Source organism: Agelaius tricolor, unplaced genomic scaffold (genome assembly GCF_023055355.1).
Source record: "Agelaius tricolor isolate 1412-34295 unplaced genomic scaffold, bAgeTri1.0.p SCAF_5, whole genome shotgun sequence".
NCBI lineage: Eukaryota > Metazoa > Chordata > Aves > Passeriformes > Icteridae > Agelaius > Agelaius tricolor.
In genome coordinates, this window is record NW_027269265.1 from 41597882 (window position 1) to 41614788 (window position 16907).

The 16907-nt window shown below is 36.1% G+C and overlaps 1 long non-coding RNA gene across 2 annotated transcripts in view; it reads left to right on the top strand.

Annotated features, from left to right (window-relative positions):
* LOC139590232 (uncharacterized) overlaps window positions 1-16907 on the top strand; it is a 59806-nt gene that overhangs the window by 26777 nt on the left and 16122 nt on the right. Inside the window, exon 1 of one of the 2 annotated variants that reach the window (XR_011679274.1) lies at window positions 10607-10691. The exons of the other annotated variant lie outside the window; for it this stretch is intronic. This is a non-coding gene — a long non-coding RNA (uncharacterized lncRNA). Of the gene's footprint in view, window positions 1-10606; window positions 10692-16907 lie in introns of those variants that run through there. 2 annotated transcript variants of the gene reach the window in all.

Genomic DNA, 16907 nt, shown 5'->3' on the forward strand with positions numbered 1-16907 from the left:
TCCCATGTTATGCTTTGAACCTGCTATTAAGATTAGCCAGTAATTCTAAATAGCTTCCTGAGGTCACCCCATTCACTGCACATTTAAGGTCCAAAAGAAAAGACATGCAGGTGAACAGACTAGTTAGGCACGAACTCAGACAAGCTTCATTGTTAAACTGCGATTGGATGTAAAACAAGAACATTTTCATCCCTGTCTTCAATCACACTCTTCAATGATGTTTGGAAAAATTATCTTCAGTTCACTACTACAATTATCACTCTGATTTCCTTCATGAGGTGTCAGATTTTTAGCTCCTCATCTGAGGTCATCATGTGGTCCAAAGGTGGGTGTGATGCACCACTACATATTCCCTCCCTCTTCGAAGCCTCTAGGATGTTTTGCCCAACTACTTCAAAAGAAGATCAATAGGTCCTCATGCACGTATGCTTGCAGTTTCACATTTTTGCTGACACAAAATCCTTATCTTGTAACAGAAGGAAAATATTATCATTTTTCACATTGTATACACACTATATGAAAAAAACTTTATGTACTTTTACAAAGTTACTTATTCTTTATCCTAAATTGAAGTCCCTATGATAGCACACTCCTTTTTGTTTCTTTATAGGCTAGAAGATCTTCAGACAGAGCTTTCTTTTGCCCTTCCTTTCCCTTCGTTCCTCCCTCCCTCCCTCCCTCTCGGCATAATTTATCAACATGGGCTGTCTGACATTTCATTGTGATGATTACCTCTGGGAAGGACACTTGATTATTAACAGGTCAGCTGGACTCTTTATGCTTAAAGAGCAAAGTTTCCCTCTCTTCCAAATGCACCCTGAGTTTAAGGATACCTAATTTAATACTTTGACTCTTTGCAAAGAGATCACAGAATATTCTGAGCTGGAAGGGATCCATCAGGATCATCTAGTCCATCTCTTTAAGTGAATAGTCTATGCAGGGGTCAAATCCATGACCTTGGTGTTCCTAGCACCGTGCTCTGACCAACTGAGCTCACTGATGTGCTGAAGAGAGGCTTACTAACAACTACATCAGGTATTAATGACAGATAAATTGATATCAAACATTAAATGTTCTGGAATCACTTTGTTTCTTGAGTTAAACACCCAAGGCTAATTCAGAATAGCATACCTGTACCTTTGTTTTCCATGTGTAAAACAGAACTGTACCTCTCTTCACACAGCTGATATAAATATTAATGTCTTTGCTAAGAACTATGACACAGCATCATGAAGACAATAGATTGGCCTTTAATTCTATATTCAGTGAAAGTATTAGATGGCATTTAGTAAATAAAGCATGAGAGTCTGTGCAATAAAGGCTGAAGATGAAAGGCACTATTGAACAGCTACCATTCAGTAAGTACTACCCAAGTGGTGCACTAAATGAGGCAAGGGACCCACGGGAAACATTTGATCTTGTAATTAAAGACTATCAGAAAGGCATATGAAGAGGGGATCTGAATAAATGTTGCATGGAAACATTAATTCTGGAATTTCCTAACTTCAGAGTGTTCTATTTTTCAAACTTGATTTATTTTAATGTCATTTTAAGGAAATATGTAATATATATGATATTTGCAGTCCTTTATACTAAACTGTGCTTCACTCACAGCTTCTGAGGGGAGGAATTTTATTGTCAAGGGCATCAGTGAATGGTAAAATATCTTTGAAATCGCAAAGGAGAGTGACATACCCTAAGCAGACATACTGAACATTGTCAGAATAACAATAAGATGTAAGAGTGCTGAGGCCCATTCTGTAAGTGCAGCTGTTAAAAGAAAAGTTTTTTCTGGTGAAAAGCCCCATTACTCAACAAATTTTAGGAGTAGGCACTGGAAAATTTATGAATGAGAATGACCTTGTTTTGACAGGGAAGGAGAAAAGGCCTCATGGAATCTGAAAGAGCTCTTTCTAGATTACATCTCAGCACTGTTTCAGTCCACTTCTGCCCCGGGGTAGCTCACTGTTACACATATGCTCATTGTTCTCTCTGCTATGGGGTTGGACTTTAACTTAAGTAAATGTGGAAAAGTTTGCAGCCAAGAGCTCTGATTAATAACTAGGGAAGATTTTGCTTAGAATCACTGACATGTCTCCTCTCAGAGGTACTTTGAAAGTGATGGTGTCACAGTCTGAGGGAGATGTGTAGCCGATTCAATTTTACCCAGAGGTTCAGCTCAGCTGCCGAGCTGACTAAATTTTTCTGCTATGCAGAACCTGGAAGTAGATTCCTAATGTGAATAATCATATCAGTATTATTACTGAACCATGACATAAAGGCATCATTTAGGATTGTATCCTATTAGTTTGACAGCTATACTTTTCCACGTCCAGAAGTCAGGCCTTGCCAGCAGGAACTCGTCTCAAAATCTCAGTCAGACTGATGAAGCTATATGCAGATAAAGCTACAAAATGCCATCGATTTTGGACTTGCCTACAAAGGGTGCAGTGCAACCTACATCACAGTCACTTCTCCTGGAATATTCACCTACTGTCAAGGAAAGTCATAGAATCAAACATCACCATCCAAACATTCTAGGGAGAGACCTGGATTGTAGTAGGCCTGTTTTGCTTCAGTGTTGGGATCACACTATACAAAAAAAGGAGAAGCAGCTTCAATGTAGTTCTGTAGCGATCTAAGTTCTGTAGTTCTGTACTAATAGTACAGCAGTTAGTATCTTTTCTTAGGAGTGTGTTGCATTATGTGGGCACATCAGCATATTTAGCATAAATGTTCCCATTTAGCAAAATGGTTCCCTGCTTCATGCAAGCAGCTCAGACTGCTTTTGTCTGCAATGAGAAGCACCTTCCATCACAAAAAGTCACTTAGCCAGCTGAAAATAGGCCTTTAAGTAGTTGTGATTAATCTAAAAAAAATTTTATGGTGCACAAGTCTCTCAGATGTTACTGCTAAATTCCAGTTCAAATTCTACATATATATATCTGTATATTATGATGTGCAAAATCTAAGTGTTCATCACATTCTTCCCACACCAGACATTTAGAATACTATGATATATGTCTACAAGGTACAACTGGCACATATTGCAGAGTTGATCATTATGTAAATGAACAAATTTTGAGGTCAGCAAATCAACAGAAACTACAGTTCTAATCTCATTGCGAATAATATTATTTATTTCTTCAAACTTCTACATTAAGAAATGAAAAGAAATACCTTAACACTACAAATTCACAAATATTTTTAAAACTTTAGCGTTTCTGTTCTATGCACAGCATAGTTTGTGACTTTATCAGTTTGTTTTCCTTAAAGCCAACTAAATGGCAAGAAATCTTGTCTGATCTTTCTAGTAAACACAACTTCAGACACAGAGACAGTTTTATAGTGTAAATAACAGTCAGGTTAAATTGCCACTATAAAAACATTCTACTCATGATCAGTGGTTTCTACTTTTCTAGAATGGATTTGCATTTTGACATTGCAAAAGCAGAATTTTTTTTTTTTGTTCTTGTTGCTTTTGAATATATAAAGAACCCAGCCCAGCAGCTAAATCAAGATAAAAGACATCAGTATTCTCTTTTCCCTGGGATGTATCAACCATCATTAGGAATGCAGACAGTAAAAAGGCAATTTGGGACTCTGAGAGCAGGTTGCAAAAATAATTTACAGTTGTGTTCACTGTTGGCATAATACTAAATCACATCAAGACTCTTCATTTGTTCAGCCTACATTCAGTATCATATTAAAAACAAGTCTTTCCATTGGTATTTTTATTGTTTTTTGCAAATAAGATATTTTCTTCTAAAGGTCTAATATGCCAATAGAGACATCTCTGCACAGATAGCAATTAGTTACTTACGTTGTAACGATAGACATTACAAATCAGGCACAGTGTGGAATGAAAGGAACTTATTACAGCATTTGTCAGGCAAAGTTACTTCTCCTTCCTTTTCAATTATACGCAGGAGCAGTTCAATCAATGCTCATATATTAAATTTACTGCCAGTTTTAATTACTGAAAATCTAGGACAAACACACTGAAGTCTTATGTATTTACATATTTTACATATTTTTTCTTTCTGGAACATTTTTCTATTGAGTGCCATCTCAAAGTGCTTCATAAACTGTGAGTTAATCAAGAGAGCCACATGTAGCAATTAATAATGTTGCCCCTTTCTGTAAGCAGTCTGTACTTAAATAAATAATTTTTCTAGCATCTCAGACTGAGCAGTGGAAAAATCAGAAAACCTTCTCTGATTCTCATAATGACTCAGTTTGGTGTGTACCAAGTAAAGCTATCTTCTGTCCCCTTCAACTATGATCTGACACAAAAATACTTGTTGGGATAAAACTTCAAAATATGATTACCTTTGCTTATGTTGTGATTCTCCTCTGTTTAGAAAAACACTTTCCCTCTTTGCTGGATTCCCTAGTTTCTTCTTCCATGAGCCAGAAACTGCTGTCACTGAGACGTGTTTTCACTGCTGCTGCACTACTATGCAAACTCTCCTATCACTCAAAAACCAAAGTCTGTCTGAGTCCTTGTCCTGTCCTTGGCACAAATCTGATCTTTATACTGTGAAATATGTATACTAACCTTCTTTTCTACACTGCTTATTTTCAAGCTTTGTAACTCTGAACTCTTATTTTCAAGATCTGTAGCTCTGTAACTCTGGGTTCCAGACAGAGAAGAAACACCCAACCAGTGCTGGCATGATCCATTTCACCAAGATTACAAGCTCGTCTTTTATGACTACAAAGTAGTTTAGATCAGTAAATACCTCCCCCTCTGAAAACGTTAAAAAAAATTTTCTTGATTAGTAAATTTTAATATTCTTCTTCCTTATGCCTTTGGAAGGATAATATTCTTAAAGAAGAAAAAAAAAAAAAAACCCAAACCAAAAACATTTAGCAAAAAGAGAAGTGTTTTAATCCGGACTCCAGAGTATCTCTAATCCTCTGAATTTTCAGGTGCTTCTCTGAGGTGCCCTCAGACGCTGTCTGGGTCACAGGCTGCCCTCTTGGCTTTGAGACCCCAGTTCTTTTCTCTAGTGTTAGAGCTAAAGATTATTTCCACATTACCCACTACCGTAGTGACTGACTGACATGCTTTTGTCCTTCAAAGCAAGGCTTTTACAGTGTGGTAACAGGGCTAAGAACTCATTTCCTCTGAACTGCAAATCTGAAAAGAGGCTACAACGGCTTGTGGCACCCTGTCAAATACTGTAAATTGTTCTCACAGCACCGTATTTCGAGGCTGATGGCAGTGTAAACTTATGGGTGGGTACGGTTGGAAGGTAACACCCACAGTGAGATTGTGGGGTATCAAATCTGCTCTCTGTCAAGGAGGTCAGAACAAATTGGCTCACTTCAAGAAACAGAATATTTTTTCTGTCAGGTCTTCAGAACCAGGCTAGATTCCAAATCCTGTGTGTTAATTCCATCTTGTGTATTGCTGACTGATGATTTGTGAAAATGGAAGAAACATGAAAGAAGAAACATTTGCTCTCTTATATTTGTATTGTCTTGACAGGGAAAGAAAAAGGAAGTTTTTGTCTCTATTAAATCTTATTGATGATGCTGGCACCAAATCTGTGCCATTCTTTTTGAGAACTATTTCTGAAGTTCTGTGAATTTTATTGCAAAAACCCCCAGTAGTGCTTCAAGACAGATGGAATATAACTATTAAAAAACTCTTTGTTTAAAAAAAAAATTGAAAATATTTTATATTTAACAATAAAGTTATGAAAACCTATATGATGACTTAATTTATTACTGTACTAAAAGCATTATATGAAATACTAGTAGAAAATGTAGTATGCTTGCTATCATAATGTTAATGGATATCAAATTACCAAGATGGTAGAAGTAAGTTGTCAAATTCCAAACATTCACTTCATTGACCTGAAAACTCAAACAAACTGGCTGCAACCTCTTCCTATGGCAGAAAAGAAGCCATTATTTAAAAAAAAAAAAAATTAATTACAGATTCCATGTAAGGGAAGAAATTTGGACAGACTTGATAAAAAGGTAAAAATTTTGTTTCCTCTTCAAGCCCATGAATAAAATCTGGTATAAAAATGAGAAGATGAACTAGTTTTAGAAAGATAAAGGACTTGGTGATAAGAAAAAGTCTCTTTGATGCATTAATAATTAGTGTTTTATCTTTTTCTTAGAGATCTTTCTTTTAGAAAAATCTAGAGATTTTTCTAAAAGAGATCTTAGAGATCTCTTTTCTTAGAGATCTTTCTTGGTCTGGAAAGATTTGCATGAGGTCAGGCCTAAAGTAACTTTGCTTAGATTTAGAAGAAAATGAAAAATAAACCAAAGATTTTGGTTGTTTTCCAATTTTCTTTCAGCCTGCCATAATTTTTACGACAATCATTACATATTTAATAAAAATGTAGAATAATTTAAAAAATTGATGTCATAATTAAGGACTTTAATGACTATAGAGTCAGCTTTCTAAATTATCTACATTATGCTTACCCTGTCCTCCTGCATCAGTAAAGAGAAATGCCATATACAAGAAATGCCCTATAGAAAATTATTTTTTTATATATATATATATGCATACATATATATATAATATATATATAAATAAAATAGGAAAAAAATGGAATGCACCAGTGGAAATAGAATTTAAGAAGTATGAAGCAAATTATCTACTCACTGATATGAATAATGATCAAAATCCTATAATTTCAATCTCTTTGAGTTAATTCAGTCTGCATAAAAAGCACAATAAAACAAAGAAAAAGATTGTTGTACAGATCACCTCAAGGACTTGCAACAGCTTATAGTACGTTAGCTTTGTAAGAAGCTTAGCAAGTGAATTTTGGGGAAGCCTTGAGTATCCAAGGGATTATTGGCCTGAGGCAATGAACCAATTATAAGAGCACAAGGGATGGCAGCATGTTTTTCTTCTCTGGCTGTATGGATCCCAAAAGATGGCTTATGATAATCTTCCATTGTGCCTTTTCCTCTTTCCCTTTCCATAAAATGCAGGCCTAGTAGTAAGTGTGAAAAGTTTTTTTTGACAGCAAACATAGCAAAATGAAATATGCCTAGCAGACACAAAAGATTGGGTGCATGAGAAAACGAAAATTGTCAGTGCATCCCATTGCCCATCAGTCTCACAATATAATTATTAATTTTCTAAGGGAAGTGCATAGAATATTTCAATGAATTAAGGAGAAAGACCTGAACCTGAACGATGTTTTGAGTCTGGCTTAATCAATAGCATTAGGGAATACTGTGCTTAAATTATGAATATATTCATATTTACTGAAGCTAAGGATTGTGAAAGATGCCCTGGATGACAGGCTAAAAAAATTAATTTCTATCATTCTATTTGATCTCCAGCCTGTCAGTTATAGAGAGGGTATAGGCAATTTCATTTAGCTACGCAGTACAACTCAAGTGTGTCCTATAACACTCTGAATACAGTCAGCATTATTTATAAAACCAGCCTATGCCCTTATTTAATGATTTGGCAGTCGTGCTAAACCATTGAACCTTTTAGTGAATGGTGTTAGCTGAATGTCAATACGTACATATGATTGCCTTTCATCTGCACAGAGAAATGGTAATTAGGATTTCCATTGAATTTCTGACAGAGGCGAAGCTGAATTAAAGCCTATTTATAAATATTTTAATATCATAAAACAGCCTTAGAGCATTCAATTTGAGCAGCACTGTAAATATGCCCTTCATTATGTAAAGGTTGGCTGTTTAATAACAATATGCAAATATCTTTGCAAGAGAACTTGCTTTTTGTTTTTTTCCTTTGTTTTTTAGGCACAGTGTTTCTCCCACTGGGGAAAATGTACAGACAACCCTACTATCACTTTCATTATTTACTTGTATGTATAGAACTTATTTATAGTTTTCAGCTGAATCAAAAACTTATAATCCTGGCAGCTTTTTTCATTAAAATTTCTATTAAAACTTGCATAGTGTCATGGGAATATTCATTATTTACAAGTCAAAGTCTAGTTGCAGAAGCAGAAATTCAGACACTTTTTAGCATGTATGAACTGTTGCATTCCACTGACTGCAGACAGGGATCCATCCCATAAATCCAAATTCTTTCTCACACTAGAATTTCAGTCACTTTGTCTGTTTCTAGATAAAGCTGATCATCTTGCTCCAAGGGTGACTTCCTGCAGCCATAAGTAAGTGACTTTATTTTGGAATTGGATTTTCTGCCCCAAAAAAGTCTGAAAACACCTAGCTTATTAGTGTATTCCTTTTTTTTAACAGGAATTCCAATTATGTTAGGATGACACAGAGACAGGAAAAAGGAAATCAGAATTTGAATGAACTTTGACAGATGCAGGTGAGATTTCTAGTAAACCAACAAGGTGCAAGATGTCAACCTGCCATGACAAGCAGAGGAGGCAGACCCCAACAAAACAATATTCCTGCTCACCTGTAGAACCCCAGCAAGGTTAAAGCCTATGATCTGCAAAGAAATCAAGAACATTCTGACAATTTTACTGCTAGTAAGTTATAGACCTTCAGGGTTTTGTGTGGAACTATCTTTCTATTCAGAGCAATATTATGTGTTCTGTGTCTTTTGTCTCTTTCTTTTACAATGTAGTTTCATCCTTCATCATCAACTTGTGGTAGATTAAAAAAATTAAATTCCAAATATGTTTTGGCCTTTATACATAGAATCTCTTTAACTTATCTTTCTGAATTTATACAACACTGACACAAATTTGCTATCTTTCTACTTGTTCTGAAGCTTGTTGCATTAGCTGAAGTAATATACAACAATTTATAGATCATTAAGCAATTTGTTTACAATGCCAGGGATCATTTGTGACCTAATTTTTATGTGGGGGGTCAAAATGAAAGAAGCACAAAAACTTATATATATGCTCTGAAAACTCAGACAAGTGACTTTGCAAAAGTTTTTGTGCAAGAGTCGCCTCAAGGAATCATAGAGGAGAGATGGAAATGACCAAAGTGCTGGAGATGTTCCCTTCATCTCAATTGGATTTCCTAGCATGTCCATCACCGAAGACAATTACAACTACAGAATGGTGGCTCAAAAATATTAGGAACAGTTGAACTAGAAGAACACCACAAGGTACCACTTCAGCATTTACTAGTGTACCAGCAAAACAATTTTACAGCTCAATTTTTACTTACTGATCATATAGTACCATTCTGGATCACAGAGGAAAATCCCAAGTAGTTCAGTTCCTCTGTGGCAAGCATATAGCTGCTTGCCAAGGAAAAGTGAGACTTTCACTTGTCCAGGGAGACATTGAAAACCTAGCATTTGGTAGAGTATCCTGTAGGATAGCCATTGTCTCAAATATCAGTGCTGCATGGATGGAGTGCAATTTCTTGACTCGGTTACTCCTATTTCAACTGGGCAGCTCTCTAGAATAGCTTGCCTCCTTTAGTAAAAACTTGGAGGTCACTAAAAGCTTTGAAAATGGGCCTTAGCTGACATGTTTCAGCAAAGAAAACAAAATATTAAGCACTACTTATATCAGCAGTTTTGTGCTTGTGAACACAAAACATCTTGTTTATATAAACATCTGCCAAAACACAAATATAGAAGTCATGCTTTGAGGTAGCTCTCTGTATTTTTCTACATATGCTGATCTTTACTATGAATTTTAATAGGCTGTCTAGAACTGGTCAGATATTCAAGGAAAAATGAAAAATAATATTGGGTGAAATACTTTAAGATTCCACTTACAGCTTCTAAGTGTTTACTTACTGTCACACTTGAATGGCATTTTCCTTGGAAGAAATATCTCCTTTTTATTAAATCTGAAGGAAGGACACTGCTTACTGAATGGAAAAGTTGTCTTCTAAGACTGCTTTGGCCTGTCTGTGCTTACTTTATGAGAATTGACAACATATTTGACTTCCAACAAGGACACATACTGAGAGAAAATGCCATTTATCCGTGTCCAATCCAAAAGCCCAAAAGTGGGAGAACACGATGAATTAAGCAGTTGTCATGCTATTAGAAGGTCAAAACTCTAATTTTTCCTAGGAAATTAATATAATTGTAAAAAGTACAAGCTGTGACAGTTAACTGAGGAACCAGGGGAGTTTCAAAGATATTTCTTTAGTTCCAGTCAGGATAAGGCTTTGGTTTATATCTCCTGAGTGTCCCCACTTACTGCATTTTTATTCCTAGCTCATTAAATGGCATCCTGTCAGACCAAGGTAAACCAGACAATGTGCTCTAGTAGAATATCTACTGGGCTTCAGCTGCTAATGGGTCCTCAGGCTACCAGAAAAAAGTAGATACAACTAGTCTGAAATGGAATTGCTGGTAAGGGAATAGAATTCCAATAGTGTTTATTGTCATTGTATTGTTAATGTTTTTTTTACTCTTTATTACTGTTCTAGTATCCACTCCTATTGTACCATGCTATTCGCTAACAGTTGTATCTAATTCTCTAACTGGCAGCTTCTCCAAGGGCTTGCTTCATGTTGATCAAATATACACAAGACACATTGAAAAAGAGTTTATGGTCTTATCCACAGGAGCAGTCTTTTTGGGGAGTTTATTGAGAAATATGAAGGTCTAGAAAAATCTTTAAAACTATTGTCATTATTTTGGTGAATTACTTTTTCTTTTAGTTCTCACAAGCAGAGGCAACAAAGAGAAGAAAAAAATGCCAGTCATGTATCGCTTTTTTTCCATGACCAGGTAGAAAGAAGATTTCTGAGCACTCTCGTCAATGGTAAATATTCATTTGATGCTTCTCTGTAATCATTGTATCATTTGTCATGAAAACATATGTATAGGTAGAATTTTCAAAGAACAGTGGCTCTGCTCTGGGAAGACAGAAAGTATCTATCTTCCACTAAAATCATATAAAAAAATTTTCATGTCAAGACTAACAAGGGTCAAAAGGCAAGATGTTAATCCTGAGAAATGAGCACATTAGATCATTCCTATGTGGAATTTTTATTTTCTCTGGCTGAAGCTGACAAGTAGACACATGATATTATTAGATATGGGTCATTAAAGAGAGCTAATTAGCAAAGGCTACCTGTAGGAAAGGCTAGGGATGGGATACCACACCTCAGCATCAGGCTAAGTGCAATGTAAAGCTTGTCTACCTACTCCAGTCTCAGAAGGTACATAATTACTAACGCACCATCACAGATATTAAAGTTTGTTCCAAAAAAGCCTAATTGTCTTTTTGAGCCTACATAAGACAATTCCTGCAACCTTAGCCAAGTACTGTAAAGGTATTGTTAAGCAACCTATGATCTCAGAATTTATGACCAAGTAATAATCCATATACACTATCAGCTTTTAATTCTGAAAACTGAGGTTTTATTGTGCTCTTTCAAATTGATTCAGGAGTTAGCTTTCTTTAATCGTATTATTATAAGTCCTTTCCCTTCACAAGATAAATTTGTAATTTAAAGTTGGAATCTTCATACCATTTAATAAGACTCAGAGGAGAGAACACCATATTACAAAAATTATTCTCTATTGATTGCATTAAAATTCTGTTAATGACAGCATTTTTAAAATACCCTAGATATTGTATAGACCAGGATCCCTAGTAATTACTTTCATCTAGTAATAAAGATATGAGAAACTAGCAAAATATACAAAACAAGCAGGATAGACGAGTGTGTTCACAGAGATTTGAGTAGGTATGGTTAAGAACAAATAGGAAGTATAGAATCCTTAAACATTCAGCTGTAGCAGTAGCAACAGCTTTTCCATGAGTTCCAGAACTGTCAGCAGAGGAGCTCCAATTTCCTGAACTGAGGCATAAGATGCCAACCCAAATTGTCCCATGAGAAGTATTTTACACATTGCAATGGCACAGTATAGAGAAAGTAAGGGATTATATGATCTGAGAACTGTTTACAGTTTCTGAACTTTAGGAAATATCTGGTCTCCCTGTGAATTCATGGAGAATTTAAATTCCAAAAATAGAAGTTAAAAACTACAAGTACATGAGAGTCTTAATTGGTGGCTGACTTAAAAAGTATAAAAGGTGTAGATGAAACAGAGGTTCAGACAAGAGAAGTCCTTAATATGATTGGTCTGGAGTGACACAATTCCTGAAGTAATAAATAAATAATAATAAAAAAATTACCCAGAACCAATCTATCTTGCCTGCCTTTTTAGTGATAAACAGGGTGAAAACAGTGCAACCGCAAGTTTGGCAATCTCTGAAAAAGATCTGACCACTTCCTGTTTTCTTTTCCTGAGTGCTAGATTTGCATCAGAGAGCTTAAGTATTGTCTGTATGAGCTTGTGAAACCCAGAAGTGTTCTCCAAGATATGTACGACCTGTAACTATTGGTTTGTGCTTGTGTCAAAGAAAAAGGGAGAGGGAGAGGGATAGTGGTATATTTATTTTTCTTGTAATCAAAATATATAATAGCTTATGACAAGGTCTATTATCCCCTGGAAGGAAAAGGAAACAAGGAAATGCCTTTATGCTGCAACAAAAGCTAAATCACTTCAACTGTCAGCCTCCATTAAGACACACTGAGCAGGGACAGTGATTGCTAAGCCAATTTGTCCATCAGTTTTTGAAAAGTGCTAGCAAATATAAATAAAGAAATAGAGACTGTGTTTCTATAGGCATTATTACAGTTGATTTCCATAGATATAAGCCACCCCTGCTGATAATTTTCATGTCATTTTGGAGATCAGTGCTAGGAGCAAAATACAGCTCTGCTCCAGAATGCTGAGAAACAAAAAGTAGTATTTGTTTTTATGCTAATAAGATTGGAAGAATGTCCCTTCATCCTGGGGGGTTTATCTTTCAAAGGACATCAGTCACTTTCCTGAACCAGTGTTTAGGTTTGATTTATGCATTGTCTATCATCTCTAAATTAGGCAACCTGCATTAATAGATTTTCAAATCTTGGTTATCGTCCTGTATCCCGAAAGTTCTCCATGCAATCCAAAGTCTCTTTCCATATGGTACTGAAGCAGTCTGCCCACAGAAGAAGGTGGAAGTCTGCTAGAGGCAGAATCACTTGGGCTGATGATTTGCCAGCAGGTTCTCAGCAAGCCCATCCCATTGAGAAATGCAGCCAGTAGAATATATCCAATGTCCATGCTTCACAGGGTGGGTGTTAGTCAGGCTGAGAATTCATGATGCGGAAAGGCAGAGTGTGCTGGGTTTGGCTGGGGCAGAGTTAATCTTCTTCACAGTGACTGGTATGGGGCTGTGTTTTGGAATTGAGCTGAACACAGGGTTGGTAATACAGAGACATGTTTATGAATGCCTGAGCAGAGCTCACATACAGCCAAGGCCTTTTCTGCTCAGTTGTGGCTGGGGTTGAACCATAACACATAGAAAAAGAATCTGTTTGAAAAAGAGAGAATTACTTTTCTTGTCCAAGATGAAAATGAATGTTTTTTTTATGTAGTAGATGGGAATTTGTGGATTTGCATCTTGCATTCACTCCCACATCTACTCTGAGCTTCAATTAGAGCAGGTAGCATAGTTTGTTTGCTTGAGGTAGCTATAGATCATAGTATCTACCTATTCACCTTTTTTTTATTACCTACTTCATCAATGTGGGTCAAAGTACTTGCTTGAAACTGTCGAGATAATTTACTCTGAATTCTTCTCTTGGAAATGCAGAGATACATGGGGATTAAGAAAAAGAGAAGAAAATATGAAAAGAATGTTCTTCCAAGGCTTGAAAAGAGTGGTGCATGAGTGTAAGGGCTTGGCCATGACAAGAGAAAACTTTAGACAGGGTCAATGACACACTAACTTGCTAAGTTTTACGGATGACAACTGGGCCTGTTTTTGCACAGGATAGCTCATGATACAAATATCAGAAAGTCCAAGCACTCCTCAAAGAGCTGCCTGATGGATGTCAGCTAGGCCTCCAAATATCTTTTTTTTACTGTCATCTGTATGATGAGGATAGTAACAAGTGTGATAAAGTCATGTTTAAACTCCTTAGAAGTCTAAGTCTTATGTTAGTCACATTTTAATTATTTTTTAATCAGAAATCTTATATTACCTCTTTTTAGTTCTGTGTTTGTTTCTGGTTTCACTAAAGGGATTTTTTTTTTTTCTTCAAATGATTAGAAATTAAATGTTAACAAGCAATAATAGCAGGAAAAAGAGCTCATAGATATAGGACACGTCTTTCAGTAATATCAATTAGCATCACTAGGTTCACTGAAATCAATGTGAACTGAGTCATTGACTTCAAGAGCTCTAAAGGCCACCAGGGATGTTTTAGATGGAGATATGAAAGGAAACCTGGAGAGATTTTCAGGCAAAGGTTTTCTTTTGTTTGTAGCAATCTTACTGGTTTCCATAGGGATTTCTAATGAGAAGAAATAAAAGGGAACTGCTCACCTAGAGGATAAGAGCATATAATCAATTTAAAACAAATTAAAGATCAGGTATCATCTATAACTGTGTTTCTTCTTTTTGACTTATTTTATTCTCAAAAGAGAATTTGGAGTCCTAAGAAAACTCAAAATACTGTTAAAATTTACAGTTCTTAACAGTGAAGAAAAATCAGTTCTTAAAATCAGTTCTTAACACTGTAATAGTATTCATTAACTTCTGGAAGTGCTTCAAAATCTAAAACATGCTCTGTATTGCTATTCAGTTTGTATTTCTAGTTTCAGGGACTCATCTTCTGACTTTTGAACAAGTATGTTTTCAGCTGGTTTTAAGTCTCTGTACCTCCTCAGAGCCACCATGACTGACAGCTATGTCAGTCTCTTACTCTCTCTTACTCTCAATAGTAAGAAAGCAGGCTGATATGTGTATAATTAGTTGAGAGAGCAAAAAATTCCTGATAATATCAAGTTCTACCAACTCAGACCAGCATGTACATAAGTTTTGCTGTGCAGGGAATTTAATGAAAAAAAAATCCTAGCACAAGCTTTCCTTCCTGGAAATTGGTGTTTTGAACCTGCTTTATCAAGAGCCTAAATTGTGACTCATTGGTATTGCTAAGGTGAACTCTTAAACATAATGGCAACTGGCTTCTGCAAGAAAGTCTTCAGATGCAGACCTGTACATCTTCCTTCTTCAACCAAACATAACAAAAGAGTGATTATAAACATGGCATGGATAACTATAGAGGTTTAACTGTCTGCCTGATATAATTAGGCTCAGGAATGCCTAGGGAGTGTCTTCCAAAGCAGCAAGTGTTAGGGTGTCACATGAGAGCCTTCATTGTGGTTAAGAACATCCTGGGGCTTGGTGTTCTCAATCTCTATAGACTGGTCCATTTCAGCTTTTCACTGCAAGGATTTTGGACCTAATGTCCTTCATTTTGCTGTTGGTATGTAACCATCCAAGGTGCAATCTCATTAGATGACAGTGTGGATTCCTGTGACACCTGTACTATTTGTGACTGCTATTTCCCACGAGGGAGTGGCACCGCAGAAGGCCCCTGAGGTAATTGGAGTTTTCAAAGCCCCAAATTATACTGAGAGAGTTTTTGTCTCTCTATACTTCTGTAAGCCCCCAAAGACTCTGGCATGTGTAAGGGAAGTTTTGTCTTCAGTTTTCTGCTCAATAAAAAGTCAGCAAAACACAGATGATGCTTTGAGCTATAGAAATATTTTGTTATCCTTTTGCCCAACATATTTTCTTACTTGAAAGTGTATTCACTTCAATTCTTATATCACATTTCTCCTAGGAATATGATATTTGGAACTTACTGCCCATAATTTCAAATTGGCCCACATATGCCTTTAGTTTTGACAAAATGATTGAAGAATGCCTAAAATAAACCTTTAAAATACTTAGTTATTCCAAGTTAACTGCCAAGATTTAACATGAAATAAAAATTTCTGGTGAAGATCAGTCCCAGAGTTTATAAAACCTTAGTAAAAAAAGAATTTTGTAGAAAGCTCAGGGGTTTAGGATTTGCAAGAGCCCTTCTCAACCCAAGCTTTGGCAGCAGATTTAGCTTCCGCATATCTGCAAGGTGTGGAGAACCTCTCTCTTGATTGCTGTGACAGAACAGCATCTTGCAAACAGCATTTGACCCTTGAGAGGCTCAGGAACTAGTCCTCCTGGTATCCTTGGAAGTGGTTACATTCACTGAGGAGAGTGAACCATCAGCCTTCACTTTCCTCCTGAGCATGATCTGGGCAGCTGAGTGGAGCACACAGCATTCTGCATAGGTCTGTCAAATTCTGAGCTATCAGATACTCTATGGAAAGTGAGAAGGAGGATACTTCTGAGATACTGAAGCACTTTTTGTGGAATAGACCTACTAAGAACCCTTGGGTACTGCTGCTACTACAGTCACATGTGGATAATCGAGAAAGGTACATGTAAAGTAAAAATAATTATATCATAACACCCAATACAAGAGCCTACAAGCTCCATTAACATAAGGGAGAAGAAAAACCTTTTTCTTGAGAGTTGATAGAGTGCTTGACTTGCATAATCACCTTGTTCACATTTTCCTCTGCAACCAAACTAACAAGAAGATTTTGTAGATATAAAAATTACATATACAGACATGAATTTCCTTACCTAACTTTATAAGATAAATACACAGGTGCATTTAGAAAATGACTGTAGACAAACAAACAACAGATATATTGAGATATTCTGTAAATGGTTGAATAGAATGGAATGTAAAAATTATTACAGAAATGTTTGGACATCTTAAAACAACAAAGAGTTCAATATGATTTATTTAGTCAGGGTAGACTAAAATTCACTAGTATAATAACAGAACCATTTGTCTTAGCAAGTATCTTGTTATTGGTGATCAATAATGTAGCTGAGATGACTGATGGCTTTGTTTTCCTGTGGTGCCTCAGCCAGACTAAATTATTTATTTGACATGCTGCCTCTTGGCAAATGCTAGGAAACAGTGATAAGAAATTTGCATGCCTCTGTATATACCTCTGAATGAATATGAGATGTTCCTCAAACTTTTGGTGAATGACATATGGCTGTAGTTTG